This window comes from Gopherus evgoodei, chromosome 1 (assembly GCF_007399415.2).
Source record: "Gopherus evgoodei ecotype Sinaloan lineage chromosome 1, rGopEvg1_v1.p, whole genome shotgun sequence".
Classification (NCBI taxonomy): Eukaryota; Metazoa; Chordata; order Testudines; family Testudinidae; genus Gopherus; species Gopherus evgoodei.
In genome coordinates this window covers 282,860,975-282,873,823 of record NC_044322.1, presented here as the reverse complement: position 1 = coordinate 282,873,823, position 12,849 = coordinate 282,860,975, and the positions used below count along the sequence as shown (strand labels likewise).

The following is a 12,849-nucleotide window of genomic DNA, read 5'->3' as shown; positions in this document are numbered from 1 at the left end:
GAGTATTGACCCTTGAGGTCTGCAATAGCTGTGGAGACTATCCTAACTTCTGGACATTGCACTCAATTCCTCCTTTACCATGGTCTGCAAAGGAGCAACCTGCAAGAGACTATGCTCTGGTCTGCACTGCAAACTTATCAGTATAACTGTTGCTCAAGGGTGTGAAAAATCTACACCCCTGAGCGATGCAGTTATACTAACCAAACTCCTGGTGTAGATAGTGCTAGTGCTTTCTTTGGTGGGTGGCATCTTCACTAAGGGTATGTCTAGTGTTTGATGTATTGGGGATTGTTTAATCATGTCTTGTCTAGACATGATAAATCAGTTTCCGAATCGATGCCTGTACTCCACCTCAGCAGGAGGAGTAAGCGGAGTCAACGAGAGAGACAGTGCTCCATTCGCAGCCATGAGGACGGCCAGGTAAGTTGAACTAAGGGTATGGCTAATTTGGAATTTCAAAGCGCTGCCGTGGCAGCGCTTTGAAGTGTGAGTGTAGTCAGAGCGGCAGCGCTGGGAGAGAGTTCTCCCAGCGCTGCATGTAAACCACATCCCTTACAGGTGTAGCATGCAGCGCTGGGAGCTGTCCTCCCAGCGCTGCTGCCCTGATTACACTGATGCTTTACAGTGCTGTATCTTGCAGCGCTCAGGGGGGTGTTTTTTCACACCCCAGTTGCAGCGCTGTAAAGTGTGAGTGTAGCCAAGCCCTCAGATACCTGAACTTCAGCTACGCTATTGCATAGCTGTAGTTGCGTACCTTAGTTCCAGCTCTTCTTTCTCCCCCCCCCCCCCCGCCCCCCCGTGTAGCCCAGGCCTAAGTGCCTCGGTGGTGGTGTAGGTATAGACAAGCCCCATGTCTCTTCAGCTATTGCACCACCTTTCCTTTGGATCCCAGGAGTGCCTCAGGTGTTCTGGCACACTTCAGTTCTTTTGCATTATTTTTTCCCAAATTTGAGTGCCTATCTCAATACTCAAGAAGTGCTGGTTTTTGCTTTTCTTGGTGCTCAAACACCTGTTTTGTCCAGCACTTCAACAGTGTTACAGCTTTCTTGTCTCATTCAATCAGCTGATCTGAGCCAGCTGCAGTGTAGACTTGTCCTGTTTTTTCACATCCCAGAAGAACAAAACTTTTGCTGACATAAGTGCTGGTGTAGGCATGGCCTTAATTTAGGTGTTTAGAAATATATTGTTACTTTACATTCACATACTCCTTTCCAGATGACTTCCTTGAACAGCCAGTCACTTGTTGAGTTAACTCAAGTCACATGAGCTATATCATTATGTAACCTCCACAGAAGATATGAAAAAGTAGTTACTTAAAATTCTTAATTTCATTTTGTGGTCCTCAAACCTCTTGTTAGGCTCCTGATGTATGTTCATCACTTGTTCATATTACTTAGTCTAGTACTTTCAGCAGCACCTGTGGTGTACTCTCTAGTATAGCCTCCCCAGTTTTTTGATTGAGATGGGGCTTGCCAGGTGCTGCAGTAAATTCTAAATACTTGGCTGCTGTAATTAGAATTCATCCATTTCTGCATTTAGCGTTCATTAACCTCTTTTTTGATACTGTCCAAGACACCCTGAGAGTGTACACTTCTTAAATGTGATGCAGTCAGATTATGAATGAAATCTGTTATGTACCATAGTCAAGGCTGGCAAACTCCCAAAACCAGAAGTGTCTAAAGATGACAGGTTATCTATTTTGACTTAATTATGTTGAATGTAATATTACATGGGCAACAACAGTGCTTTAAAGAAGCATCATAATAAAAGCATTTACTGTATAGGAGAATATAAAAGCTCCAAGAAGCAAATGGCATGTACGTGTAGTGAATGTTTGCCTCCTTTTGTATTGTAGCTCCTTGGTCCTTATTGATCTCTGCATATTTTTTTGGGAGGGAGAATTAAAGTAGAAGGATCTCCTGCCAGATTTTGCCACTGAGTTGTTTCAAACAATGTCTCTCTATTAATAGGATCACTTTTTCTTATGTATGGGCCTAGATTGAATGAACTTTCCAGATGATTACCTTTTGATGTAAAAAGCTGTCTGGCTCCTGTCCATTTGAGAGACCAGTTGTGTTCATGTTGCATACCTACAGACTTCAGCCATTTAGGCTATATCTGCACTAGGAAAAAAGGTGTAGTTTTAACAAGCTAGCTGATTGAATTAGTATTTACCTCAGCTGTGTTTAAAAACCACATGTCTTCTGTACACTAAGGCTTTGGCTACACTCACACTTTACAGCGCTGCAACTGGGGTGTGAAAAAACACCCCCCTGAGCGCTGCAAGATACAGCGCTGTAAAGCGTCAGTGTAATCAGGGCAACAGCGCTGGGAGCATAGCTCCCAGCGCTGCACGCTACACCTGTAAGGGATGTGGTTTACATGCAGCGCTGGGAGAACTCTCTCCCAGCACTGCCGCTCTGACTACACTCACGCTTCAAAGCGCTGCCAGGGCAGCGCTTTGAAATTCCAAATGTAGCCATACCCTAAGATTTTAACGTTTAGCTAATACGTGTTCAGAATGTTTTCTTTTGCCTAGAAAACATGGCCACATACCTTGTCTTGATTATGGAAGAGTGTTCTTAAAAGTTAAACATTAAGGTATCATATGCAGTGTTCCATCCATGTTGGTCTCAGGATATTAGCAACACAAGGTCCAGTAAGATACTTCCTCACCCACCTTGTTTCATGAAGATGTCATGTTTGTTAACTTAATTTTTAAGAAACAGTGAATATTTTATTTTTTTTAAAAAGCACCATTTCCCCCCATAAATACAAGTCCTGAGTATCTGAAACACGCTTTAGGCACTGTATAATGCCTAAATTTGGGGGCACAGGGCTTTTGACTGGAACATATTCTTTTCACTTAACTGTCAGAGTAGAGTTTGTTCACAGGTATATTGCAAAGGTTTTGTTCAGTGTAGTTTTCTGTTAGTGCTGGCTTGAGAGAGGATGGTCTTGGTTTTGTAGTGTTTAACTACCCAAATAACATTAATCTGTTAAGTGTTGGTTTCTTTGGACCTAAAGAATTTTGGAGCCATTATGTAAATTTAAATACTAACAAAATCAAATACCTAGAAGCAGAATCTCTCCTCTGCAAAGATGTAGTGTTTTTCTAGGTATCTTAATGCCAAGACAAGTCAGTGATATTTAATTGGTCCTCCTTACAACTGAATGATTCTCAAAGGTATGAACTTTGTCCTACTTTGGCAAATGAACTATTGACCTGCTGATTCTTAAATCACACTTATGGCTACTTGCAATTAATGGGGAAAGCACAACACCAAGAGAGAAATGGCTCTTGCAAGAAGCCCAAAGTGATTGAGATACTGAAGTTTTACCAGTAAAAAACACATTCTGCTGCAATTTGGGCTCAGATTCAAGCTGAAGTGAGATCCCATTTGATATGGCTGTGGTGTGCATTTAAGGTGAGGGAGATGTTTGCATAGTGGGCCAAGTCTTTGTCATTTAATTAATTTTCAGTAGAGTATAGGTCTGTCTAGCTTAACCATACAAAGACTGTCCTGTTCAAGCTCTTGGGTATTAATATATGTAAAGGGACTTGAGTTCAGGTCACTTGTAAGTAATGTTGGCTCCACCACCCTGTTATGGTCCTTTCAACACTACAATTAAAAAAATAATAATTAGGGAACCTGGTTGCAACAGTTTGTACTCTGCATGGATTTAAGACTATAATGAAATTTGGGCAACTAGGGTACAGCTCAGTGTACAACTGAGGGACTTGTAGGATCATGTGATCACAGGTACAAAGATACTGAAAGTGATTAAATGGAAGGATATTTTTTAGTGAACAGTCATTTAACTTAAATGCTTTACAAATAATTGGGAACGTGTCTGTTAGTCAACATTCCTGAATCATCAGTTAAGGAGAGAGCAACTTCCCAATTTGAGACCTCCAACAAAGTTCCATGTTTTGTTTCCAAGGGTGTGGGAGTGTGTATAAAGGGAAAAAAGGGGAATGGGGTGCAACCAGAAGAGTTGGAGACCTTTCTGGCCTTCATACAACATAAGGCAAACTCCTCTTTTTTTTTTGAGGTCACCTTTCAAATGCAGCAGCTGAATGCTGATTACTCCACACTGTTTAATCTAACTTTAGTACTGTGTAAAATGCAGGTATAATAATCAGAACTTCAAATTGAAAGTTTACTACTGTAAATGTAGCTAATGAAATTACAAACTTAATGAAATGTTTGTAAAAAACTGACCTTTTTAGCCCACTCACAATACAGCTGCTTAATGTTGTCTGAGTTAAGAAATCATCTGCAAACACTTGGAAGGTGGTAAGGTGATAGGGAATAGCCAGCATGGATTTGTAAAGAACAAATCGTGTCAAACTAATCTGATAGGATAACGAGCCTTGTGGATAAGGGAGAAGCAGTGGATGTGATATACCTAGACTTTAGTAAGGCGTTTGATACAGTCTTGCATGATATTCTTATAGATAAACTAGGAAAGTACAATTTAGATGGGGCTACTATAAGGTGGGTGCATAATTGGCTGGATAACCGTACTCAGAGTAGTTATTAATGGCTCCCAATCCTGCTGGAAAGGTATAACAAGTGGGGTTCCACAGGGGTCTGTTTTGGGACCTGCTCTGTTCAATATCTTCATCAACGATTTAGATGTTGGCATAGAAAGTACGTTTATTAAGTTTGCGGACGATACCAAACTGGGAGGGATTGCAACTGCTTTGGAGGACAGGCTCAAAATTCAGAATGATCTGAACAAATTGGAGAAATGGTCTGAGGTAAACAGGATGAAGTTCAATAAAGACAAATGCAAAGTGGTCCACTTAGGAAGGAACAATCAGTTTCACACATACAGAATGGGAAGAGACTGTCTAGGAAGGAGTATGGCAGAAAGAGATCTAGGGGTCATAGTGGACCACAAGCTTAATATGAGTTAACAATATGATACTGTTGCAAAAAAAGCAAATGTGATTCTGGGATGCATTAACAGGTGTGTTGTAAACAAGACACGAGAAGTCATTCTTCCGCTTTACTCTGCGCTGGTTAGGCCTCAACTGGAGTATTGTGTCCAGTTCTGGGCACTGCATTTCAAGAAAGATGTGGAGAAACTGGAGAGGGTCCAGAGAAGAGCAACAAGAATGATTAAAGGTCTTGAGAACATGACCTATGAAGGAAGGCTGAAGGAATTGGGTTTGTTTAGTTTGGAAAAGAGAAGACTGAGAGGGGACATGATAGCAGTTTTCAGGTATCTAAAAGAGTGTCATCAGGAGGAGGGAGAAAACTTGTTCATCTTAGCCTCCAATGATAGAACAAGAAGCAATCGGCTTAAACTGCAGCAAGGGAGATTTAGGTTGGACATTAGGAAAAAGTTCCTAACTGTCAGGGTAGTTAAACACTGGAATAGATTGCCTAGGGAAGTTGTGGAATCTCCATCTCTGGAGATATTTAAGAGTAGGTTAGATAAATGTCTATTAGGGATGGTCTAGACAGTATTAGGTCCTGCCATGAGGGCAGGAGACTGGACTAGATGACCTCTCGAGGTCCCTTCCAGTCTTAGAGTCTGAGTCACCTTTTAGCATTTCATGTCAAATCACATCAGCCAAAAAGACTGCTTTGCCCTTCTGTCTTATTAACATGATTATGAATTTAGCATGGCAACCACTCTGGCACTTCACACAGAACTGAAGAAAACAATTCCCCCAAATTTTTAGGTAAAACTTAAAGTATCTTACCTTCTTAGGCACTAGCAAACAAGAAGTTTTCCCTGAAAAATGGGGAAGATCAGTACTATCAGGTTGTGCATCTAAGGCCTGGTCTGCACTATGCGTTTAGACCGATTTTAGCAGCATTAAACCAATTTAATGCTGCACTTGTCCACACAGAGGCCCTTTATATCGATATAAAGGGCTGTTTAAACCAGTTTCTGTACTCCTCCCCGACGAGAGGAGTAGGGCTGAAATCGGTATTACTATATTGGATTAGGGTTAGCGTGGCTGCAAATTAACGGTATTGGCCTCCAGGCAGTATCCCACAGTGCACCATTGTGAGCGCTTTGGACAGCAATCCAAACTCAGATGCACTGGCCAGGTAGACAGGAAAAGCCCCGCAAACTTTTGAATTTCATTTCCTGTTTGCCTATCGTGGAGTTCTGATCAGCACGGGTGGCAATGCAGTCCCAAATCCAAAAAAAGCTCCAGCATGGGCCATACGGGAGATACTGGATCTGATCGCTGTATGGGGAGACAAATCTGTTCTATCAGAGCTCCGTTACAGAAGACAAAATGACAAAGCATTTGAAAAAATCTCCAGGCTATGATACAGAGTCCACAGCACAGTGCTGTATGACAAGTGTAACGGAAAGCCAAAGAATCAAATGGACGCTCATGGAGGGAGGGAGCGGGTACTGAGGCCTCCAGCTATCCCACAGTCTCCGAAAAGAATTTGCATTCTTGGCTGAGCTCCCAATGGCTGTAGGGTCAAACACATTGTCTGGGGTGGTTCAGGGTATATGCTGTCAATTTACCACCCCTCCCCCCATGAAAGAAAAGGGGAAAAAATCGTTTCTTGACTTTTTTATGTCACCCTATGTCTACTGCATGCTGCTGGTAGACGCAGTGCTGCGGCAATGAATAGCAGCATCCTCTCCCCTCCCCTCTCCTCCCCTCCCCGCTGGCAAACGGTACTGTACAAAAGGACTGATAGCTGTCCTCATCATCCTGTGAGTGCTCCTGGCTGGCATCTGGTGAGGTCGGCCGGGGGCGCCTGGGTAAAAATAGGAATGACTCCCAGTCATTCCCAGTAGATGGTACAGAACAGCTGGTAACCGTCCTCATCATAGCAACTGGGGGCTGAGTTCCATCAGCCCCCTCCTTTCATGTCTAAAGAAAAGATTCTGTACTGCCTGGACTATCATAGCAGCTGGAGGCTGCCTCCTCTCATTTTCTCACTAAAAAGTCAGTGTTTCTTATTCCTGCATTCTTTATTACTTCATCACACAAATGGGGGGACACTGCCACGGTAGCCCAGGAAGATTGGGAGAGGAGGGAAGCAACGGGTGGGGTTGTTGCAGGGGCACCCCCTAGAATGGCATGCAGCTAATAATTTCTGCAGGATCTGACATGGAGCGGCTGTGCTCTCTGGTTCTCTGGCACACTGGTTCTCTAGTACACTTGCCCCATATTCTAGGCAGGATTGACTCTATTTTTAGATAAACCATAAAGGAGAGATTGACTTGGGGAATCATTCCCATTTTTGTCTTTGCACTCCCGGTCGACCTCAGCTAAGGCCAGCCAGGAGCACCCATGACAGCAGCCAATGGTACAGAACGATTGATAACTGTCTCTGCCTTGCAATGGCAAATGAATGCTGCTGTGTAGCACTGCAGTACCGCCTCTGTCAGCGGCATCCAGTACACATATGGTGACAATGACAAAAGGCAAAACGGGCTCCCTGGTTGCCATGCTATGGCATCTGCCAGTGCAATTCAGGGAAAAAGGGCACGAAATGATTGTCTGCCGTTGCTTTCACGGAGGAAGGAATGAGTGACAACATTTACCCAGAATCACCCGCAACACTGTTTTTGCACCATCATGCATTGGGGTCTCAACCCAGAATTCCAATGGGCGGGGGAGATTGCAGGAACTATAGGATAGCTACGAGAGAGCTACCCACAGTGCAATGCTCCAGAAATCAATGCTAGCCTTGGTACATGGACGCACACCACCAAATTATTGTGCTTAGTGTGGCTGCGTGCACTCGACTTTATACAATCTGTTTTACAAAACCGGTTTATGTAAAATCAGAATAATCCCGTAGTGTAGATGTACCATAAGGTTTTATTAAGTAGCATTTCACATACTACTTCTCACACTACAGGACTTTCAGGAGTCTGATTTGTTTTGCGTACTCCCAAGTTTCACCTCACTTAAACTACTTGCTTACAAAATCAGACCTAGAAATACAAAAGTGTCACAGCACACGATTACTGAAAAAGTGCTTACTTTCTCTGTATGAAATTTTAGCTTGTATTGACTTCACTAGTGCTTTTTATGTAGCCTGTTGTAAAACTAGGCAAATATCTAGATGAGCTGATGTACTCCCTGGAAGACTGCTGCATACCCCCAGGGGTACATGTACCCTGGTTGAGAACCAGTCTTAGGGCTTGCCTATATGCCTATACTATACTGTTGTAATTATCAGTATAACTCCCTGTATGGACAGTTATTGCAGAATAAGAGTACCTTTTTCCAGTTTAGTTTGTGGCAAAGTGGAAAAAGGCACTCTGGAACAATGTGTTGACATGAAGTTACTGATAACTTTAGCAGTTACATAGCTATGCCAATAAATTCCCAATATAAACAATTCCTGAGGCATCAATACATGTGAAATGCTACTTAAAGCTGCACAACCTGGTAGCATTGGTCCTCCCCAGTCTTTGGGAAAAGCTCCAGTTTTAAAGTTTTGTTGCGGTCTTCCTCAGACTTCTGTCATAAACAGATAGCTAAGGGTAAATGTCTCTTACACCTGGAAAGAAGTACCTGAAACACCTGACCAGAGGACCAATCAGGAAACCAGACTTTTTCAGATCTGGGTGGAGGGAAGTTTGTGTGTGAGTCCTTTGTTTTTTGGTCTTGTGCCTATCTCCCTCTCCGCTATGGGAAGGATTTCTCTATTTCCTGCTTTCTAATCTTCTGTTTCCCAGTTGTAAGTACAAAAGTTCCTTTTAAAATCAAACTGTCTCTGCTTAAAAGCCCCTAGCAGAGAAAAGAAAAATATAATATTCCTACTGGCTTCTGGATTCTATCTTTCCCACAAACGCTGCCACTCATATCATAACCTAGTCCCAGATTTGGACCTTAGCGTCCAAAATATGGGGGTTAGCATGAAAACCTCCAAGCTTAGTTACCAGCTTGGACCTGGTAAAGCTGCCACCACCCAAAAAATTAGTGTTTTGGGGCACTCTGGTCCCCCCAAACCTTCCCTGGGGACCCCAAGACCCAAATCCCTTGAGTTTCACAACAAAGGGAAATAAACCTTTTCCCTTCCCCCCCCTCCAGGTGTTCCTGGAGAGACTCTCAGAAGCAAGCTCCGTGAATCTAAACAGAGGGATTCCACCCTCCCCTTTCCCAGCCTTGGAAAACAGAAGTACCGAGAGCTAATCTCTCTTCCCCCCTCACCCAGAGGGAATGCAAAGTCAGGCTAGTAAATCTAACACACACAGATTTCCCCCTGACTTCTTCCTCCCACCAATTCCCTGGTGAGCACAGACTCAATTCCCTGGAGTTCCCCACTAAAGAAAAACTCCAACAGGTCTTAAAAACAGAGAAAAATACATAAAAATGGTCTCTCTGTATCAAGGTGAGAAATACAGGGTCAATTGCTTAAAGAAATATGAATAAACAGCCTTATTCAAAAAGAATACAATTCAAAGCACTCCAGCAACTACACACAGGTAAAATACAAAAAAAACATATAAATCACTATCTGATCTTTTGTACTTACAACTGGGAAACAGAAGATTAGAAAGCAGGAAATAGAGAAATCCTTCCCATAGCGGAGAGGGAGATAGGCACAAGACCAAAAAACAAAGGACTCTCACACAAACTTCCCTCCACCCAGATCTGAAAAAGTCTGGTTTCCTGATTAGTCCTCTGGTCAGGTGTTTCAGGTACTTCTTTCCAGGGTTAAGAGACATTAATTCGTAGCTATCTGTTTATGACAACTTCAGTTTCTGGAGTCCAAACTGAAATGGTAATATTATGGACCCATGGTAAGCTCAGTTACAGAAGAGAAACTGAGAAACTATTTTAGAATGACAGAAACTATACAGTGTTTCTTAGATCAAGGAATTATGTAACAGTATCTTAACTAGAGAAGCAGGCTTAACAGAACTCTTTAGTCCAAAAACCCGTATACATCACTTCTTGAAAATGTAAACCCCTTGAACAAAATACCACCAGAAGCCGTAAAAGCATCTACCATGATATGTAGTCAAGAACACAAGCTTTTCTATGCTCCGTGGTATGGGGTGTATTATAAGTGACTCTTATAGTTAAGGCTTCACTATACTTCCCATTATAAACTTCAACCACACAGGCTGAAATTTTCCATGATGATTATCCATCTAGGATTTAGTTTATTAAAAAAAAAAAAAAAATTCGTCTGAAGTGGCTGCTTGGTTTTTGAGCTTAGGGAAAAATGTTTGGCCCATATTAAAACAAAAATTACAACCATTTTGTTGAGGGGCTCTAGCTTTGGAGCAGAAACTTGAAATTTGGCGTAGAGGTTGCTTTGGTATCAAGGACATGCCTTTTGCCAGCCCTGTGAAAAATTGACCAAGTTTGGTCAAGTTATGAGATACTCTGAACAGCTAGTTAGTAGTAATTCTCCAAATATTCTGTCTACACTGAGTAGAGTTAGGCATTTGACAAGTCAGATATTGTCAAATATCAAAAATGGTAAAATTTTAAAGCACTATAATAGTAATAAAAGAGCAAGATGTTATGGTTTCCCGTAGGCTTAGCCTTAGATACTTAGGCCTAATTCCAAAAACCAAGTTAACCGAGTTATTTTAACTCAGAAAAATGTGATAGTGAAATATAGGTTGTTTTTTCAGAACTTCCTTTTTTGGCAATGTTAGGTTAGCACTTAAATGCTAAAGTTTTTCAAACTAAACAATTTCAGAAGATGTATGAAATTAAACAAATACATAGCAACCATGAGACATTTTTAAATGCTGTTAGGATAGGTAAGTAGCCTGCCACATTTTCAAGCAGCTTAATGGTTATGCACCTATTCTCTTTTTATTGGGGGAGGAAGTTTAATGACTGAACTCTTTTCCCTCCCCACACTCCATTGAGTTAACTTCTGTATGTTTGTCTAGTCAATTTACATTGTAAACTCTTCGGGGCAGGGACTATATCCCTTTTTTAATGTGCTTTCTAAACTGCCACATACAGTAGAATCTGAGTTACAAACACCTTGTTCATAATTCTGAAATGTTTGTAATTGTGAACAAAAAGTTATGTGGTTCTTTCAAAAGTTTACAGCTGAACATTGACTTAATAGAGCTTTGAAAGTTTGCTATGAAGAAAAATGTGGTGGTTTCCCTTTATTTTTTAGTAATTTACATTTACCACAGTACTGAACCGTATTTGGTTTTTTTTTCTTGCTGCTACCTGATTGTGTACTTCTGGTTCCAAATGCAGCATGTGGTTGACTGGTCAGTTTATAACCCTTATGTTCCTAACTGAGGTTCTACTGTGCATTGATGGCCTAGTATACAAATAAAGATAGTGTTAGTTCTAGAATATTCTAGCCAATTAAGGTGCTCAACTTTCCGTTAATTCATCTTGCTAGCAGATGGCACCATTATGCAACCAAAAAGGCAAGTTGTTGCCTACATTAGGACTTTCTTGCAGGAATATTTAATGTCTGATCATGTTCAGATTGACCAGCTTGCCTGTCCAAACTGCACATGCCATCCCTATAGAGCAATTGAGCATTCCCAGGGCTGCAGGGGCTGAGAAGGACCTCTACTGCAATTGCTCTTGCTAGCTGTTGTGGGTCACTCTGGCATTAAACACTGTAATTGAGAGAAGGGAAACTCTCTCCTGTCTTTCAACAATCCTCCTGACATGCAGTCAGTGAGGAGGAAGCGACAGCAGACTGAGGAACAGGGTGGATAGACATGTGTATGTGGGAAATTGCGGGGCAAGAGCTGCCCAGGAGGAGAGGTGTGAAGGAGGAGGATACAGATGGGTCTCTAATCACTACGGCATTCCCCTAAAGAACCTGAAACTGAACAAATATTGAGTCTAAACACTCCTTTGTCTAGCAAATAGCACTTGAAGTGTCTCCATCCCCCTCTAGTGGCTAGACAACATAGAAAATAGCAGTCTGCTGCCAGTTATTCCGTTAGCTCAAGTGGTAGAGGATTGTGCTGTGGATCTAAAGATCCCAACTCTGCTGATTCCACCATTTGGGGATGGGTAATATGATTCTACAAGACTGGATTTTTTGTTAAACCTTTAAAAACTGTATCCAAGGAACTTGAGTGGTAAGGTTCCAAAGGCAAGCACTGGCAAGCACTCAAAAGTTAGGTTAAGCCAGAATTCAGGTACAAGAATATCCACAAATCAACTTTGATTTTGGCATTTTTCTAACTTTGAGTGACTTTGCAACCTTACAATTTTTAAAGTAGATTTTGAATGTTGTACATAGCTTTATTACATAACATTATTCCAGAACATGAGGTGTTAAATCTTAAGCAAAGAGATCAAGAGTTCAAGAGAGAGATGCAATGTTTCCTTCAATTACTAAAGACTAGTAAACTTTTACAGCTGTGCCTTGAGTTTCTTCCCAGAGTTTTTTAGTCTCCTGTTTTCTTCTAATAGTGCTTTCTATATAACAAAAGCCCCATGATGCCACATGTTTTGCCACACAGCTGGGTTAGGCAGCTTCCAATTGCTGCTTCTAACCAGGAGATTGCTAGCAGCTTCTCTTCCTCCTTGACTGCAGGGTACAGCTAATTCTGTAATTCAGATAAGGGGTAAAAACTTGCTCAGTAAGACCTATTGGGAGACCAGCTTTTGCCTCCCTGCTTCAGTTGAGCTGCACCACACTGGCTCACTTAACTTCTGTGGCAGGTGGAAGAGATTAACTTTCTCTCAGCTTCTGGGAGAAGTTAAATTTAGAGGTGGGTGTAGATAGCTAACCTATCCAAATCACCTTCATTTCACATAAGAGAGAATCCCCAAGAAGAGGGGTCTGGTCATCAAAGGCAAAACCTCCCCAGGCTTTTGGGGAAGGGGACAAAATTTGGGTCAGGAATCCCAAATAAGTGATAGTATAGCAAGGA

General features: G+C 41.8%; 1 protein-coding gene across 2 annotated transcripts in view; it reads left to right on the top strand.

Moving 5' to 3' along the window:
• Nucleotides 1-12,849, top strand: part of NUDT4 (nudix hydrolase 4) — a 62,211-nt gene that overhangs the window by 1,879 nt on the left and 47,483 nt on the right. The gene's annotated exons all lie outside the window — the stretch shown is intronic.